Source organism: Equus asinus, chromosome 11 (genome assembly GCF_041296235.1).
Source record: "Equus asinus isolate D_3611 breed Donkey chromosome 11, EquAss-T2T_v2, whole genome shotgun sequence".
NCBI lineage: Eukaryota > Metazoa > Chordata > Mammalia > Perissodactyla > Equidae > Equus > Equus asinus.
Window position 1 is genome coordinate 59635787 of NC_091800.1, and position 19896 is coordinate 59655682.

The following is a 19896-nucleotide window of genomic DNA, read 5'->3' on the forward strand; positions in this document are numbered from 1 at the left end:
AAGATTTTAAGAACTGGGGTGGGGAATGGGGTCACAGGCCATCTATGCTTGCTAATGGCTTTACCCAAAAGAAAAGTAAACTTTCTGCTGTCTTCTTGACAGGAAGTCATGAATTGAAGTAATGGATTAAGATCCATCCAAAATTTAGGCCACTGTCCTCGCACAGAATCAGAGAAATAGAGGTGCTACCTCCCGTGAGTTTATATTTCAAAAGAATGGCTCCCAGGTCCATGAAAAATACAGTCCTGGGTTGTAAAACTGGCAAGAGGTTTTTCAAAAGATCTATATCACAAAGGGGCAGAGAAAGGATTGACAATTACAAGTTTTCTAAATTAGTAAGTGCTTTAAGTAAAGGAAGGTCAGGGGCTAAAAATCAGGAAGAAGCTTGTCTAGAGTTTAGTCAAGCTCAGGGGAATGTCAAGGCCGTTTTGGTCAGGTGCAATAGATTTCCAGCTACATTTCATTAACTTCCTTCCTAGACCAGGTCAGTCTTTAGTGATTAAAGAAATTATTTCATAGGAAATCCTAAAGACTCAGACATCTTTTCTAATTCATTATATTTGTTATACTCTGGACAGTCATTTTATTTGCACCTCTCACACAATGCAGTTCACAAAATCAAATAGCATTCTCTAAAGTTTGGCTTGTCTTCATTTGATTTCCTTTTGTTCTGAATCTGAAAAACGTTTTTGAAATAAACAAGGTTATGCAGAGAATTTTATGGGCTGTCACGATTCTTTGCTATTGAAAAGATCTAGTAAATTATGATGGGATGCATGTTCAATATCAATCAGAATCTCAAGGATTGCGAATTACTAAACAAACATACAATAGGAAATAATTATCACATTAAATTTCAAATATTTAGTGGACTATTAAGACAGTTCATTTGTGCAATATAAATTAAAATTTAAATGGCATAAGAGATTAATTTTTGTAAAATAAAATAGGATATACAGTTGACACAAAATTATTTAAAGATTTTTAGATTTGGAATAGATCTACCACTTCTATGTTAGAGGAATGTTCTGGGGAGCTCTTGATATTTTTATTTTTTTATCTAACTGTTCTTTCACTGCTTAGGTTGAGCAAATAAAAATAATTAGAATTTTTAGAGTTTGGGTAGCCATAATTCAAGGAATTCAGGCTGCTGTAAGTAAATAAGCAATAACTCATATACAGGACTATGACATATAGTGGCTGACAAATGATTACCTTTGAGTATGTTATTGACTTTAATTATTTTAACTGTTTTTGTGGTGAAGTTATACAACTTGTGTGGATATAGGCATCAAATAAATAAACATTACCTTGAAATAAAACAAATAAAACTTTTTAAATCGTCAGATGTTGGTGATAGTGTTAAGTAACTAAAGTTTGAAGTGACCAACATCTTACCTAAAATACGCTTAGCTTCTCCCTAACCCCCAATAGAGATCTGAAAAACAGAGCTGGAGGGAGAGACCTTCCAGAATCCATTTATACCATCCTTTTGCTTTTAGGAGGATTTTATGTTATTTTTATCACGATGCAGTCTTATATCTTCTCTTTGAATAACATTTTTACTAACACATACATACAAACACACGAAAAATTAGAAACTGAAAAATCCAGTTTATGATCATGGCCACATGGTGAACATGTCATTGAATAGAGATTATATACTTTGTCATAACAAATTTAGAGAGTTGTGAGGACTATATTTGTTAATATAAAGAAAAACCTTTTCTGAACTATAAAGCTCAGTATAAATATAAGGCATTGTTATTAAAGTTGTATTTACTAAACATAAGCTCATGAAATTACAATGTTTATACTAGTCTCTTATGTTTACGATGGTATGTTTATCCACTTTAATGTATGCAAACCAAGCCATGGACTACAACAATCACGTATCAATCAACTAGAGATGATCTTGCTAGTTACTCACAAGTTGATTCACCATTTATTGAAACCCACTCTTCACAGGGAGCTCCATGCTATGTCTTATCAATGTTAAGTCTTGTTTGTAGACTATTCTGATACTTGAGCTTGGTTATTCCCATTTCTCTGTGTAGTATTCCCACAAAATTTCAGGGAAGAAACAATGTCAAAGGGACACATTTATGTGACTTTAAGAAGTGACTGTGAAGCACTTATTTTCTTACTGCAAGTTAGATAGATATTTACTGTACCTAAAAGCAAATAAAATGCTTGAGGAGCAAAGAAGCTCCTCCCAAGATTCTAAGGGTCATTTTGGCTTTGTTTAAAATATTCTAAAACACACAAAGTTTGAGCTATTTATTGTTTTGACATTGGTCACTTAAATAATCAAATGAGTAGTAAAGAAAACATGAGTATGGTTGGCAGAATAATAGCGCCTCAGAGATGTGCATGCTCCAATCTCTGGAATCTGCGAATATGTTACATTACATGGCAACGGGACTTTGTTGTGCAATTAAGCTTACAGATCTTAAAATAGGGAGGTTACCCTGGATCATCCAAGTGGGTTCAGAATAATCGCATGAGTTGTTAAAAGTAAGTAACCGTCTCCATTTGCAAGCAGAAGAGAGATGCAGTAGAACAAAAGGATTCAGCGCACTGCTGCTGGCTTTGAGATGAAGGGGTCCACACGCAAGGACAGAGAGAGGCCTCCGGGAGCTAAGGACAGCTGCCAGCTGACAGCCATTCAGAAAACAAGGGCTTAAGTCCTCCAACTGCAAGGAACTGGATTTGTCAGACAACTTGAGTGAGTCTGGAAGTAGACTTTTTTCCCAAAGCCTCCAGTAATAAATACAGCCTTACTAATAACTTGACTTTAGCCCATTGAGGCCTGTGTTGAACTTCTGGTCTCCAGTCCTGTAAGATAATAAATTTGCATTGTTTTAAGATGCTCAATTTGTGGGAAATTGCTAAGGCAGCAAAGAAAGAAAGAAAGAAAGAAAGAAACGAATACAATGAGAAAGCTTCACAAGGAAAAGAGGCCGTTGTTTCTTGATGAACACATGCTCATTTATTCAATCAATAAGTTTCATTGAAAGCAGTAGGAGAGGCACAGTTGCACAGTGCTGTCACTTGGTACTGGAAGCAAGGGAATAGGAAACATAATCCAAATTCCTGAAATCTGCGGAATTAGGATATAGATTAAGTATAATACCAGCAATTTGCATCAGTAGCATTTACTTCTTGAAAAATGCCGTTTACTTTCATTATTTCATTGCATTATTAATGCAGATTAATAATAAAAAAGGGAAGAAAAGAGGTGGGGAAGGGAGTTTTAGGAAGAGAAGAAAAAAAGAATAAAAGTGAGATAACTAAAGACCATTTTATTTGTATATAAGGGATGTTAATTTGTTGTGCAACACTTAGGTTCATGGAATCTCACTCTTTTTTTGTCTTAATCAAAGAAATCTGTGACTTAAAAAACAATTGCCGGTATAGATAACACCATAAATTCATAATTATCATGGGACCCTCTGCATTTCTTTTTTAAAAATTTATGTTTACATTTTTCAAAGAGGATCCAAGTGGACTTTTGTGATGTGTCCACAGTGCCAATTCCCGGAGGCTGGCCTCTGTCCGTTTACTCTGAAAGGTATACTTCGGGAATTTTTACAATCTTTGTATAATTTAGACCACTTAATGACATTGTTTTATTTATGATGAAGTTCTCGTTTTCATTTATTTAAACTGGAAAGCAATTATTGGAATTTACTTAAAAAAAACTTACTCCCACCCGACTTTCATCCATGTGTATTCTGTTTTCTTTTCCTTTTCCTCATCCCTCCCCCGTGCCAAATTCTCATTTTCAGTACCTGAAGAAAATTTTTTGCTATTTTAATGACTTGGTTATTAAAAGCAGACAGAGGGATAATTCACAGTTTTTTCTCTTTCCTAATGCCCTGCAATTATTAACAATCACTATATTTAGATGTAAGTAGCTGATAGAATGGTTGTATATTTTTTGGTCTATTCTCTGCTATAAGGATGTTTGCTATCGCATCTTGATTTTGGTTCCCTGTACCAACACTTATTTTTGAGATTTTAATATACAAAACCATAATGATAATATCATAATTATTATGATTGTGTCTCTTTCTCCAGATACCAACTCTATATTACTGATCTTCTTAAATTTTCTTCTGCAGTTTTTGGAATTTAAATTTTTGGAAAAATAGAGATAAGTAATTCCTAAATATAAGCAGTTCACTATAAATAATATCTTTGCTTTGAAAACTCAGCCTATAAAACCTACCATCCATATCAGAAACTTTTCAGTCTATAATTTTATTAAGAATATCTCATCATGAGAAAAAAAATCATTGGAGTTTTAGTACATACAAAGTAAAATGATTTTGTTGCAATTTCCTCAAAGAGTAGGAAGCCTGAATATGCCATTTGAACATAAATTCAAATAACTTTATGGGGCACCTGCTATGAACATTGGGTACAGAAGAAGACTATCCTTAAAACTTTATGATCTGTTGGAATATATAGGTAGGTTAATAGATGATCATTTTATAATAAAGATTTGCATCACGAGCTTTGGGAGCATATAGTAGGGAGTAAATGCAAGTGAATCTGGAGATAAAATAAGGCTTTCTGAAGCAGATAGGTAGGCCCATAAACAGAATGTAGGGAGAGAATGATGGTGCCTGTATTAAGAGTTTAATGTGCAAGGTAAGAGACAAGAGAAAGCCTAGGAAGTTCAGGAAATTCAAATATTCCAGTATAGGAGGAGTTCAAAGAATAGAGAACCAGTTCTCTACTTTGCATGGTGTATGAATTATTTCAAAATCCTACTATCTGTGAAGTGGGATATTTGTGATTAACTTGTTTAATGGATTTCTCACACCCTCTCCCTTTTAGTATTGGTTTTCTTCACAAAAATATTTAAGGTGGATTTGGTCAATGTCACTTAGAATCTACTCACATTTCCTACTCTGAATGTCGTAACGTTAAACCCAACATTGCCACTTGGGCTTTGGAAGGCAGAAATGGAACAGAAGCCATCTTCCTGTAGCTTAGATATTTTCTCCTGGAAAGCAAGAATGTGGAGTTGGTTTTGTCTAAAGTTGTTTTCCAATGTATTGTGGCTAGGTTTTCAGTGTTAAGAGGTGATCATGTCAGTGGGCCAGAGTCAGTGTCCAGTGTCTATCACCAGCTTGTGTGTGTCAAGAGACACCACACCACTGCTGTGGTGTCAGTGGCTTTCTGATCCCAGCTTCCCCATGAGTACATAGAAGACGTGCTTTGGAAAACAGTAAATCCAATGGCAACTTCCTAATAACCTATGTTCTTCCTGGACAGAGGTTGTAGCTCTCCTGGAAAGCAGGATCTTTCCTTAGTGTCCATCTGAGAAGGCTATTCTTCTATCATTTCTTCCAGCCCGTCCAACAGTTTCATAAGCATATAATAATCCATATGAAAATACTCTCTTCTTAAAATAACTTACAGTGGTTTCTGTTTTCCACGTGAATTCAACCCAGTATACTGCTGTAAACCAAGACCTAGGAAACAATTCCTTGAGTAAACTATTTGCACACACCAGTTCAAATGAAGATCAATAACAGAGACAAACAAAACACATTTAATGTGGTTCTACCTGGAGGCGAAATTAGTTTAAGTTATGAATCTGGGAGCTTGTTTATCGCAGTGAATCATTTCATTTTAGTTGATCCATCTTTTATTTTCTCCATTTCTTAGAGAGTGGTTATGCCAGACTCTGCATGCCTTACCAAACAACAGATACATTCTTTTTTATATTAACATAGAGTTTAGTGCCTAAAATCTCAAATGTCTAGGACATAAAATTATAAATTAAATTAAATTAATTCATATTTATCTGTCTCTGACTCTACATGGTGTATTTAAAAGTGACAGCGAAGATATAGAAAAGGGAGATCCTGCCTAAATAAATAGAAAGCTGTCAACATTTTCTTCAAAAATAGTAGATAAACTAGGTCAATATTTCAACTGTTGATATATCAAATCACATAGCTTAACTATAATTCAGGTAATGTCTATAATCAGACATACTCTAGATACTGTATTTTTTTTCGGGCATATTCCAATGCAGATATGTGAGGAATTTAAATATAGTATTCAAGAGGGAGAAGGTATGCTGATCAGTTCCCTGAAGGAATATGTAGCTGAGATATAGGATAACGTTGACAATTTATGCAGATTTGTAAGAGGAAATTAACCTGCACCGTGAAGCATGTAGCATCACTAATAAGGTAGAAAGTAGCCTGATCAAAATGAATGATGGCAGATGCCCTGTAGGCACCAAAGTGAAAGCAGGTTCTCCCTTGGAGCAGAGCCTCCCACTTGTAGCTGCAAGCAGGTAAAGACCTCTTTAGCTGTAGCATAGGCACAATATCTCAAAAAGACAAGAAAAAGCTGTCAGTGACAGCTTTCAAGCAGGAACAAGAGTGTAATAGCAGGTTATGATTACTTTCGATGAGAGAAAGGAACAGCTGAAAACCTGCTGTTTCTAAAAATTGTGAAAACACGGAGGAGATAACAAATTATTGACCTCTCCTCTATGCTTTTGTCCATGCAGATACAAATTTTACTGTTGTAATAAGGTCACAGTAGTTCTGTTTATTCATGCATTTAACAAACAAATATATATTCTATAGTAATGCCCTATGCAATGAAATGCAAATAGAAACGAAGTGATCAGAAAATATAAGAACATGAGAACCACTTTAAGTGAGGTGCATGCAACACTAGTGTCTGACATTATGGTGACAGACAGCAAACAGGTCAAAATCCAAAGGATGTTTGAAAACTGTGTGCTATGAAGAAAATGAAAAGTATGCTGTGATATGGGACAGAACCCTAGAGAATTTTAATATATAAAGCTTATAAAAAGAGAGGGAAAAGACTCAGAGAAGAACAACAAGGAGAGTCTGTTGGTACAGAATTCAAGACAGAAGATATGTTTTCAGGAGGAATTGGTCAACAAGATTGAACAATGCATCTGTGTAATGTGTAGGGAGAAAGGAGAACTCTGGATTTGGCAACTGGAAAATCACTGGTTTCCTTGCCTGGATGGTTTTTTGTAGGTTAAAGGTAAAGGTTTAGCATCTAATAATTTCTCTTTTCTCAATCATGTGTGAGGAAAGCTCATCAGCTGAGATGGCAGGAGCATGGTAGGATAACAAGTACATGGAGAAAGAAGAAGATATGATATAATCTCAGGAGTGAGAAAGTGAGTATACTACTGGAATAGTAGAATGATCAGACAGTGTTGCAGCCTGTTTGAATCCGGAGATATTGGACGTTAAATAAAACCAGTGTGTTTGCTTGGATGTAGGATTCAGGTGCTTTGTCCTAGGCCCAGGGAAGGCATGTTTTGAGTATGTGAGGGGGAAAAAATTCTCCTCGACCCTTTTAAGGTCTCCAGCTGGGCCTAAGAATTAAACTGACATAAGACAGATTAACAGTAAAACACACACATTTTATTAATTTTTACATGTACATAGGAGCCTTCACAAGCAGATGAAGACCTGAAGAAGTGACCAGAGCAGGAAGCTTTTGTAATTTTTAGAAAAAGGAACAATGAATTTGTGATGAATTGATAAGAAAAATTGGTTTAGGCTAGGAGTAGTAAATGATGAAGAAGTAACTAGGAAGATAAGGGTTAGTTTAACAAGGTATTTTTACAGAGTTTTGGGCTCCAGATTCCCCGTCTCTGGTGACAAGAATGTCTTCCTCCTGGTAGAAGGAGGGTACTTTTCACATGGGACTTTTATTTTCTGCTTTCAGGAAAAAAAAAAGGAGGGTCAGAGTGTCTTTCTTGCAACTTTTGTTTCTTCATTGCCTTTAATTCAAAATAATCAATATGCTAAAGTGGCATGTTTTGTGAAATATTCTTGTTTCTTTCAAGTCCATTCAGAGTTGGAATCTTGGAAGGCAAATATTATGAAGACAGGAGGATGGGGTGGGGACAGGGGATCAATTCAAAACACTCATTCAGGAGTAATTATATTTATGCGCCATATACTCTAAGCTGCTCAATCAAGAAAGTAAAGTGAGGAAATGGATTATCAGCGAGTGGTATGATAATGGATGGAAGGATATACTGTGGCAGAGCCATGGAAGAGCTGAACCGAGAGTACTTGAAACAGCAAACTAAAAGGAAAGAGGGGTTTTTTTTGAAGGCTAGATTTTGGCGTTTAAAATTTTGAAAATGAGGTCAAGCTTTTGAGGATTATATTTGTTCTGAGTGTTTTTATAAGAAAAGATAGGTGGAGAAAATTTTATGAGAGACAAGAAAGTGAAGAAACAGAAAGATTAACTGTTATCTGAAGTAATTATCTAGGTGGAGATTGATGTTGCCAAGAATTCTAACAGCAACTGTGGGAAAGTAAAACTTTGAATCAAGGGCTAAATTTTCACCAAATGAATGAAGTCAGCAAGAGATTGGTATATCATTGAAACATTAGATGAGTAAGTACTTCGTCTGAAGGGTGTATGTCTTAAAGAAACAAATATGTTTTAGCTTTGGAAGATAGAAGGGACTTAATCATCTGATAATTATAATTGAGTAAAATGGTTTTACTATGGTTTCCTGTGGAATTGTGGCATGAAAGAAAATAAAATAAACACCACCAGATTGAGATGGCCACAAAAGACATAGAGAATTCAGGGCACGCTCAAGGTTCTCTAAGGGCAAAGAGGTAAAGTAAACATTCTGAGAAGAGTTTCAGGTTGCCAGGAAGTTTGCTTATCACTGATATTAAATTTCATAGAACAAAAGACCATAGTTTAGGAGGTAGGGATTAGGAACTGGGTCAGATTAGGGCAGGTAGAGGAAAGTTGTGAGACGAGAACTGGGGTCATAACGAACGTCTTGAAGAATGGGGAAACAGGAATATGCAACTTCTTGGGATCAGGCCTGGTCTCCATTGAAGCTGGGTGGTCAGCTCTGGTTCTGTGGGTGCTAATGATTTACCCTATGTAATAGCAGCATTCAGGAGAGTTATACACCCAGACTTCACTCAGAGATGGCTGCCTCTTCATGCAACACAGAGTCATGGGACAGAGAGGAGCTGCTCTTGTTCTCTTGTCGCTTACATTCTATCATGTATCTGTCACTGTATTTGCCTTACACATTGTCTCAACTTCTTCAGAGAGTACGCAACTTCTTTAGGACAGTGACCAGACATTTATCTTTCTGCTTCGCACTTTGCCTGCTCTTCAGGAAGCATGCAAAAAACAACTTTGTACTGAATTAGGTAGGAGACATAGAGATTACATGCTATCAATGCTCCCTATTTAAAATTTTGCACTATTTAGAGGATGACTTTAATTTTAAATCGAAGTTACTTATGCACATACTTTTAAGAAGTACCTACTTCTACAAAGCTTTTTAAAACAAACAGTGGTCTCCAGAACACCTCTCCTTCTTCAATGACTCACACCTCATTTAGCTGATTCTTTTGGCATTTACTTTCATATCTCAAGTTATTCATGTTGGCTTTTTGTTTTTGAAATCATTTATTACATTGAGATGATTTATATTTGGACCTAAATATTCTACTAAGTCAAAAATTTAGAAGTAATAAAAATGCCTACTTCATAGTCAAAAACATATTTTTGCAGTTTTTTAAAAAATATAAACACACAGACACACACACACTCACACGTACCCCTCAGTATAACATTAATCCCAGAACACTTTATGCTGACATTTGGACTTTTGAATAAACAGTTTTTCAATGGTCTTGATCTAAGATGCATGGAAGTCACATAATAGTGAAACCACATGTCCATTTCAAAACTGAATTTTCACTAAATGTCACAGTGCAGCTCTCTGTTGTTTTCCTAGAGTGAGTATATTGGTTCCCAGAAGAAAAATATATTTATGGAAAACCATACCCAGTAATTCAAGGGTAATGTTGTGCTGGCTTTTAACCTGAAAGATCCCTATCTGGCTGCACATTCCCCTTCGTAATTTAAATGAAACCAACTGCGTATGACAGTCAATGAGTTAGATTCTTATGCAAAAATGGTCTAATTTACTTGGTTTAAAGCTTATGCATGAGTAGTTACAGCATTTTGCATGTAGGTAACAAAAAATACTCTGAATAATCCTATTTCAGGTGAGGAAAATATAACATTATGCTTTCAAAGCAAGGAATATGGAGGGGGGTGTGTGTGTATATATACTGGTTATTTCTGGGTGATAGTATTATGAGTGACGTGTTTTCAGTTTTGTGTTATTTTAAGAAATATATTTCTATAATAACTATTAGATACTCTTATAATCAGAAATAGTACATGAATATTTTTAGTCTGAGAAAATCTATGGATATTTCACAAGAAAATGTAGGCTTTGGATATTTGGATCTGAATCTTAGAATCTTAGAGGTGGGATCAGTTTCAGAAATACAGACTTTGGAGTCATCACTGCATAAATATAAAACTATAGGTTTAAGAGATGACTCAGTGGTGTTAGTATAAAAGAAGAAAACGAGGAAGCTAAGAAGATAGACTGAAGAAATGCCATTTCATGAGTGGAGCAAGAAAGAGAACCCATCTGAGACCCTGAGACCCAAACTGTAAGGGAAAGGCTAGGAAAAGTACTCCCTTCAACAGTATGGGAAAAATATCAAATGCCATATAGGAGCTGATTAAATATGGGCAAAAATTTTTATGTCGGTTTATCATTTAAGTAAGAAGCCAGAAAATTTAAAAGATTATGTGGCATGATGGAGTCAGAGTTGGGATTTCAGGGTGTTTAGGAGAGGATAGAAATAGGACAAAGATAATAGGACAAAGAAATAGGACGAAAACACAAGCTACCATTTATTAAGAAGCCTCAGTGTAAAAAAAATAGGAAAAGAACTTGAGCAGGGTTATACGGAAAGGAGCAAAACAGCAACTGAAAGAGACATCTGAGAAAACAGAAATTAGCCGCTTGGCATTTTCTCCCAAATTAGTCAAGCATAGGCTAATTTGAAGAATGGTAATTAAATCAGCTAAGCGATAGTAGCACATTTGAAACTCCAAAATGTGAATGTTAAAAGTTAATTTTCATATTTTAGCAAAGCAGGTACACATGACAGTCACTGAAGGAGACCCTAATTATGGAAACTTTGAAGATACTGTACCGAAATGAAATTTCACTTTTCCTAAGGCCGTGGTTCTCAAACTTGAACAGTTATGGGAATCGTCTGGAGGACACGTTAAACACAGAGACCTGGGTTCCCGCCACAACGAGTTTCTGACTCAGGGGTACAAAAGGCAGCCTAATATTTTGCACGTTCACCCAGCTCCTAGGTGATGCCCATACTACTCATCTAGAGGCCACACTTTGAAAACCATTGTTCTAAGAGATTCAACAAAAGCCATCAAAATTAAGTGACTTAACTTTGCAAGTAGCTGAGCTCTGGAAATAACATGGTAAAAACAACAGAAAAACAGATAATAGAGTGTGAAGAATAATAAGATAATGTATCAATAATGGAATAACATATTTAGAAAATTTTATATATGCAAAATCATGCTTTATTTTCTCTAAAATTGATATAAACAACGTCACGAGCCACTTTCCTCTAGGTAGTGGGGAGAACTGAATTTTAGTCCTATCTGTATAGTAACTCAGTCTTTTCAGACTCAATTTCAATCAGAGATTGAGATTTCAGACTGAATTCTCAATCTCTTTAGGTAAAAATTTTAGGTCTCTTAAATGAGCCTTTCTAAAAGTATCTCCTTGTCTGGAGAAAGGGTATGGATTTAAACAATTTATGAGGCCCATCATCACTGGATCTACGTGATGTACCCAGAGATCCTTTTGGCCTCTGATGTGGAATCTTTATTTAGGGACAGTTCTGATGTGCAACTAGTCCCATCCTTGGGCATTCACCTTGCATCTGCTGCTGAAATCTGTGACTGATGTAACACATATACACCTGTTTTGATGACTCATTTTTCTTGGATCTATGGTGCTCTCTGGCTGATTGGCCTCATCATACCTCTATATGGTTCTGAGACTTCTTGAGTTTTGCCTTATTGTCCATTTGGACCATGGCTTCAGTTAACTTGACCCTCACCATGCTCTCAATTTGGATATTTTCTGCATCACTCTCCAGGTATATGGAATTTTTAAATCCCTTCCATGACATAAGAAAAGAAAGAGTAGCTTGAGCTAAATCTATGTGACAGTCCACCAAGTTTGGACACAGGAAGGAGAAACTTGGAGTTTCTTCTGAGAGGTTTCTCTGCGAGGGCCTGCCTCCTCTACCACTCTTTGCTTTCTCTCTGACACAAGTCTCTAATCCAGAAATGATGGATTAGAGGTTTTATATTTTATCTCCATGATATTCCCTTTACATCTTCTGACAAATTTGTTTTGTGATATTTTGCAATGTGGTAAAAAATCAGAATAAGAATTTTATCTCAAAAATCCTATTTTAAAGCCTATTGTATTTCTGCATAATTGAGATATTCTTTGTGAATGTCAGAAATTGTAACTCTTCTCTTTGTAACTTGCTAGAACAATCCTTATCCCTTTCCAATGCTCTCTACTCATCCCAGGGCAGACAGATGCCTTAAATTGACTAGATACAAATTGTGAATACACAAATGCAAAGACAGAAGACAATTTGAGGGACCAGCCTGGTGGTATAGTGGTTAAGTTTGTGCACTCCACTTTGGTGGCCTGGAATTCATGGATTCAGGTCCTGGGCAGAGACCTATACACCACTTATCAAGCCATGCTGTGGCCATGTCCCACATACAAAATAAGAGGAAGATTGGCACAGATGTTGGCTTGAAGACACTCTTCCTCAAGGAAAAGATGAAGATTGGCAATGGATGTTAGCTCAGGGCCAATCTTCCTCACCAAAAAAATACTCCAAAAAAACATAAAAAGACAATTTGATATATTTTACCTATTATCCCGTCATGTAAATCCCATTGTGTGAATAAGAGAGATAAAATCATAATTGGAAGGCATGAATAGATTACCATTCTTACCCCTTATCAGTACATTAAGAAATGTGAAGTCTCTAATTAAAACTATAGAAAATACATTTTCACATTCAGCAGTTTAATATAAAAAGAGAGGCAAAAAATAGGGGAGATATATTACAGTATTTAACAAACACTTCTTTTTTTACCAAAGATATTGAGTCAGTGTCCAGAGGCTTTTCCTATCACATGTTTTAACGCATCTGGCTTCTAGCAGAATCAGAAGTACTCTTAAGCTATGAAGGAGGCCCCTCACTTGTATGGGGTCTTATGACTGTTCGTGGCAACGTGTTCCTCTGGTCATATGTTAATGTAGAATTTGCAAAGGTAAGATATTTTTGTGTTTTTTTTCTCAAACCCAGCATGCTAGTTTAAAAATGGCTTCAGATTCTATGCTAATCCTCCACGGAGAGGTGGAGCTTATTTTCCTCCTCTTAAATCTGAGCTGGCTCTACTAACTAGTCTGAATAATCCAACATGAGACCAATCCCATGTTGGGAGTTCTGGAGCTAGATAACAAAAAGCTTTGCAGCTTTTTCCTGAGCCTTTTTGAATGCTTACTCTGTGGGAATCCAGCCACCTTGTACTATGTCCACCAAGCTGTGGGGAAGCTCAGTCTAGCTACTTGGAGAGGCCGCAGGGAGAGAAATTCTGGGTATTCATTAGCTGTTCCAGTCATACCAGCCCTGGCACCAAACATGTGAGTGAAGAAGCCATCTTGGACATTCCAGCCCCAGGACACATCATGTAAAGAACCAAGTCCCTAGACGTACAGCCAAGCCCAGCTGGACTAGCCATCTCCAATCACCCAGGGAATTCTAGCTGAGGTCTCAAACATCACGGAGCAGAGATGGGCCATCCCTTCTTTTTCTAGAGGAAAAAATCTAAAGACAAAAACCAAGAACACTCATTTTAACTTTTCTGGTTTCTGGAGAACCACTGGTGACAATTTGCCACCTGTGAAATAGTAAAATGATAATTAGTTGCTTTTAAGAGAGTTACTCCATAAAAATGTTCAATTCCTTATAAACTAAATTTATATTCTTTTAACAAATAAAAACAGTGGTTTTGCAACTTTAGCCTAGCATTAAATACTATCAATAATGTAAAAATCAAAAACAGGCCTGTGGAAGTCATGAAGGGTATTTCCAGGGTGCTGGTGAAAATCTAGGTGCTGGTTAAATGTGTATACTCATGGTCACTATGCTGCACCCGTATGATTTATGCACTTCTCTCTGTATGTTGTATTCAATAAAATGTTCAATAAGTCGTTCACATAACTTACTCCATGCAACATGGTTAAAATTTTTTTACTATAAAAAGACAAAATGAAGAGTGAAAGCCTCTTCTTCCTGCCTTATATCCCTGTGCCACCCCAATATTTCTCTCCAAATATGATTTCATTTTTAAAAATTATTGTGATGGCTTCTGCAAGGAGGGCACTTTTTATCTATCTCTTATCTATTTATGTGTCTACTTATCCAGCCATAAATCGAATATCCAGCAATCTGATCTAAATGTAATAGGTGATAATATATGCGTTGTTTTGTTCCTTGCTTAATTTTTTTCTCTGTTTAAATATCTTGATAATCTTTCCACAGCAAGGCCATTCTTTATAATAACTTTTCATCACGTGAATGTACCATAATTTGTTTTATCAGTCCTTTGCTGACAGTCACTTTGGTTGATTGCAGTTTTTGGCCACTACAAACAATAACACTACCTACAGTTAACTTGAATTAAGCAACTAAGCTTACAAAGACATATACACTCAATGAATTAGTTTGTCAAATTAATACTTTTAATAACAAATGAAAAAAGGTTTTTTATTTCTGTTATGAACTGAATGTTTGAGTCCTTCCCGCAAACTCATATGTTGAAATCTTAATCGCAATGAGATGGTATTTGGTCGTGGGGCCTTTGGAAGGTAGGTGGGTCTTGAGGGCAGAGCCCTCAGGAACGGGATTAATGCCCCTATAAGAAGAGGCCAGGGAGCTAGCCAGCTTTCTTTCAGCCATGTGAAAACACAGCAAAAAGACGGCTGTCTGTCTGTACACCAGTAACCCAGGTCCCTCACCGAGAACTTGACTATACTGGCACTCTGATCTGGGATTTTCTGCCTCCAGAACTGTGCAGAATAAATGTTTGTTGTTTAAGCCACTCAGCCCATAGTAATTTGTTGTAGCTGCCCTAACTAAGACAATTTCTCTTCTTAAACTTATATATCCAAAATCTCTCACAGTATTTAAATTTTTTTTACTCTTTGTTCTTTAGCTATTTTTATCTTTGTTTTCCAAATGAGTTTTTGTGGTGTATTTTCTGATTAAATGAGAGTTGTATTAAATTAAAAATGAGAATTCTCACTGCCGTATTTCTCTCATTTTGTTGTATTCTGATGAATTATTTTCATCTAGCATTTAAAATTTTTATATGGTCAGATATACCAATATTTCATTTATGACTTATGAAGTGTGGAGCATATGCTCCTTAGAAAATTTCCTTAAACCAAGTGAACCAGGAGAACCTCACAGTCTTGTCCTGAGGCTCAGATTTATTTCCCAGATGATAATTCTTCCTTACTTCAAGGAAACAAAAAAAACTAAGGCAAACTGAAGTTAATAAACTATAAATTTTTTTCCCTATAAGTGGGTGCTCTAAGGCTTAATATTTATACCCTAAAAGGTATTTATGCATGGTGCAAGAAAAAGCACAACTAAGGAACACTCACTTTCACGACTGTGAACACAACAGAATAATATCTAATGTATATAATATTCTGATTAAAAGTAAAAGTCTCTGTTGAAAAACCTCTGACTAATATTTTTCTCTGTATATTTTATGTATTGTCTCTCTCTAAAATTAAGCCAAGAATTAATCAGGAACTGGATAAAAAGAAGTGAATCTCTCTTGGAAAAGGTTTCCCAATGAAAGGTATTCTAACAAACACAATCTACTCTAATAACTTTTATGTTCTCATTTTCACCACTAAAACTTGATCTATGTGGAAATTATTTCTGTAATGAAGGCTAAATACAGCTTACACACACACACATACACGCAACCTGTTCCAAGTTCACTTTCATTTACTCTCTGACTTGAATGCCGTCTTTACTGTAGACTAAATTTCATGCATATTTTGGTGTTATTTCTGAACTCCTGTTTGTACTTTGATCTGTAGATTTTGATGACAGCAATAAATTGTGTTAATTATTCTAGCTTCCATCTTTTAATATCCATTAAGACTATTTTATCTCATTAGACTTTTTGAAATACTTTTTCCTGACTAGTCTACCATATTTATTTTATCAGATAAATTTGTTTCATTTTATTAAGTAAACCCCCCACTTTGTCCTGCTGCTACTATAATTAGATTTCAATTAAATTTATAGATTAATGAAGGGGAATTTTATATTTTTACAATATGAGTTTTCTTGTCCAGAAACATTATGCTCTTCCATTTATTTTAATCTTTTTTTATGTCTTTCAGTAGATATTTTACTTTTCTCCCTTCCTGTTTCTCCCTTGCTCTGGTCTCTCTGTATATATAAATATACACAGATACAGATGTAGATTTAGATGCTACGCAATTCCTATAAATTTTATATGTACTTCTTTGGTTGCCTTACTAAAAACAAATTTGTTTTCTGACATATATTTGAAGCTAGTTTTATTTACAAAAAAATTTTAAAAATTATTTTTGCATATGAATTTTATAACATGACATTGTAGTGAATTCTTTTACTTTTTAAGAGTTTTTTGGATGATTCTCATGTGTTTTGCTGGCATGTAATCAAATCATCTTCAATTCTTTTATTTATAGTCTATTAAGCTGATATTTTAAGTTTGTCTAATCAAATTGGCTAGCACTGCTAAAATAAGTAAAATAACTGGTTTCATTGGGCAAGACTGACTTGTCTAGTTTATGACTATAGTAGTATGGCTTCCTATGTTTTTCTTTAAGCATGACTACATTTACATATAATATGGTGATAATCATATTACTCAAATTAATGGAGATATATATATATATATATATATACACACACACACACATGTTCAATATATATGTATCTATATTCCTTTCTCAATTTTTAAAAATTAGATATGAATGTTGAATTAGTCAATTGCTCTTTTTTAAGATTTTATTTTTTAGAGTAGTTATGTTCACTGCAAAATTGAGAGGAGGGTAGAGAGATTTCCCATATATCCCTTCCCCCAAGCAAACATAGCTTCTCCCATTATTAATATCTCCCACGAGAGTGGTACATTTGTTATAATTGATAAACCTACATTGACATGTCATAATCGCCTAGAATCCATAGTTTATCTTAAGGTTCACTCTCGATGTATGTTCTGTGGGTTGGGACAAATATATAATAACATATACCCATCATTATAGTATCATACAGAGTACTTTCACTGCCCTAAAAATCCTCTGTCTTCCACCTATTTATTCCTCCCTCATCCCCAACCCTTGGCAACTACTGATCTTTTTACTGTCTTCATGGTTTGCCTTTTCCAGAATGTCAGAAGGCTGGAATCACACAACATAGCCTTTTCAGATTGACTTCTGTCACTTAATAATATCCAGTTTAGGTTCCTCTACATCTTTACGTGGCTTGGTATTTTATTTCCTTTTGGCACTGAATAATATCATATTATAATAACATATCATTCAGTGCCAAAGTGTCCGGATGTACCAGTTTATTTATCCATTCACCTACTGAAGGACAACTTGGTTGTTTTCACAGTTTGATACTTATGAATAAATCTACTATAAGCATCTATATGCAGAGTTTTTGAGGACATAAATTTTCAGTTCCTTTGGGTAAATACCAAGGAGTGTGATTGCTGGATCACATGGTAAGAGTATGTTTAGTTTTACAAGAACTCACCAAACTGTTTTCTAAAGTGTATGCACCAATTTGCCTTCCCACCAGCAAGGAATGAGAGTTTCTGTAGCTCCAAATTCTCACTAACATTTGGTGTTGTCAGCGTTCTGAATTTTGGCTATCTTAATAGGTGTGTAGTGGTATCTCGTTGTTTTGATTTTCATTTCCCTGATGACATATAATGTGGAGCATTTTCATATGCTTCCTTGTTATCTGTATATCTTCTTTGCCAGTCATATGTTAAGGTCTTTGGGCTATTTTTTAATCTGGTCATTTGTTTTCTTTCCTTTTTTTTTTATTTTGAGGAAGATTGTCACTGAGCTAACATCTATGCCAATCTTTGTTTTATGTAGGATGCCACCACAGCATGGCTTAATGAGCAGTGTGAGGTCCACGCCCAGGATCTGAACCCGTGAACCCCTGCCTGCCAATGCAGACAGCATAAACTTAACCACTATGCCACCAGGCTGGCCCCAGTCATTTGTTTTCTCATTGCTGAATTTTAAGAATTCTTTGCCTGTTTTGGATAACAGTCCTTTAGCAGATGTGTCTTTCACAGGTATTTTCTCCTAATCTGTGGCTTGTCTTCTCTCTCCCTTGACATTGCCTTTCACAGAGCAGAGTTTTTAATTTTAATGAAGTCCAGCTTATCAATTCTTTCTTTCATGGATCATGCCTTTGATGTTGTATCTAAAAAGTCCTTGCCATACCCAAGGCCATCTAGGTTTTCTCATATGTCATCTTCTAGGAGTTTTATACTTTTGTATTTTACATTTAGGTCTGTGATCCATTTTGAATTAATTCTTGTGAAGGATGTAAGATCTGTGTCTAGACTCATTTTTATGCAGGTGGATACCCAAATGTTCCAGCATCATTTGTTGAAAAGACTATTGTTGCGCTATAGTATTGCCTTTGCTCTTGTCAAAGATCAGTTGACTATATTTACGTGGGTCTATTTCTGGACTCTGTTCTGTTCCATTGATCTACTTGTCTCTTTAGCCAATATCACATTGTCTTGATAAATGTAGATTTATAGTAGGTCTTGATATCATTTAGTATCAGTCTTCCAATTTTGTTCTTCTCCTGTAATATCATGTTGCCTATTCTGGATCTTCTGCCTCTCCATATAAACTTTAGAATCAGTTTGTTGAATATACAATATAACTTTCTGAGATTTTGATTGGGATACCATTGAATCTACACATCAAGTTGGGAAGAACTGATATCTTGATAATTTTGAGTCTCCCTATCCATGAACATGAAATATAACTCCATTTATTTAGTTCTCATTTGATTCCTCTCATCAGAGTTTTGCAGATTTTGTTTTATAAATCTTGTACATATTTTATTAGATGTACATTTAAGTATTTCATTCTAGTGGACGCCAATGTAAATAGTATTGTGTTCTTAATTTAAAATTATACTTGTTCATTGATGGTATATAGGAAAGCAATTGAGTTTTGTATATTAACCTTGTATCCTGCAACTTGCTATAATGAATTATGTTCCAGGAATTTTTTTGTTGATTCTTTCAGATTTTCTACATAGATGATCATGTCATCCATGACCAAAACTGGCTTTATTACTTCTCTTCTCAATCTCTATTCCTTTTATTCTTTTTATTGTCTTAATCCATTAGCATGGACTTCCGTATGATGTTGAAAAGGACTGGTGAGAGGGACATTCTTGCTTTGTATCTGATCTTAGTGGGAAAGCATCACATTTCTCACCACTGTTATTAACTGTAAGTTTTTAATAGATGCTCTTTATCAAGTTGAGAAAGATTCCCTCTATTCCCACTTTACTGATATATATATATCTTTACTGATATAGATATATTTTTCTGGATCTATTGATAAGATCATGTGATTTTTCTTTTTTAGTATGTTGATGTGATGGATTATATTATTTGATTTTCAAATGTTGAAAGAGCCTTGTATACCTAGGATAAATCCTACTTGGTTTGATGTACAAATTTTTATACATGTTGGATTTGACTTGCTAATATTTTATTGCAGATTTTTACATCTATGTTTGT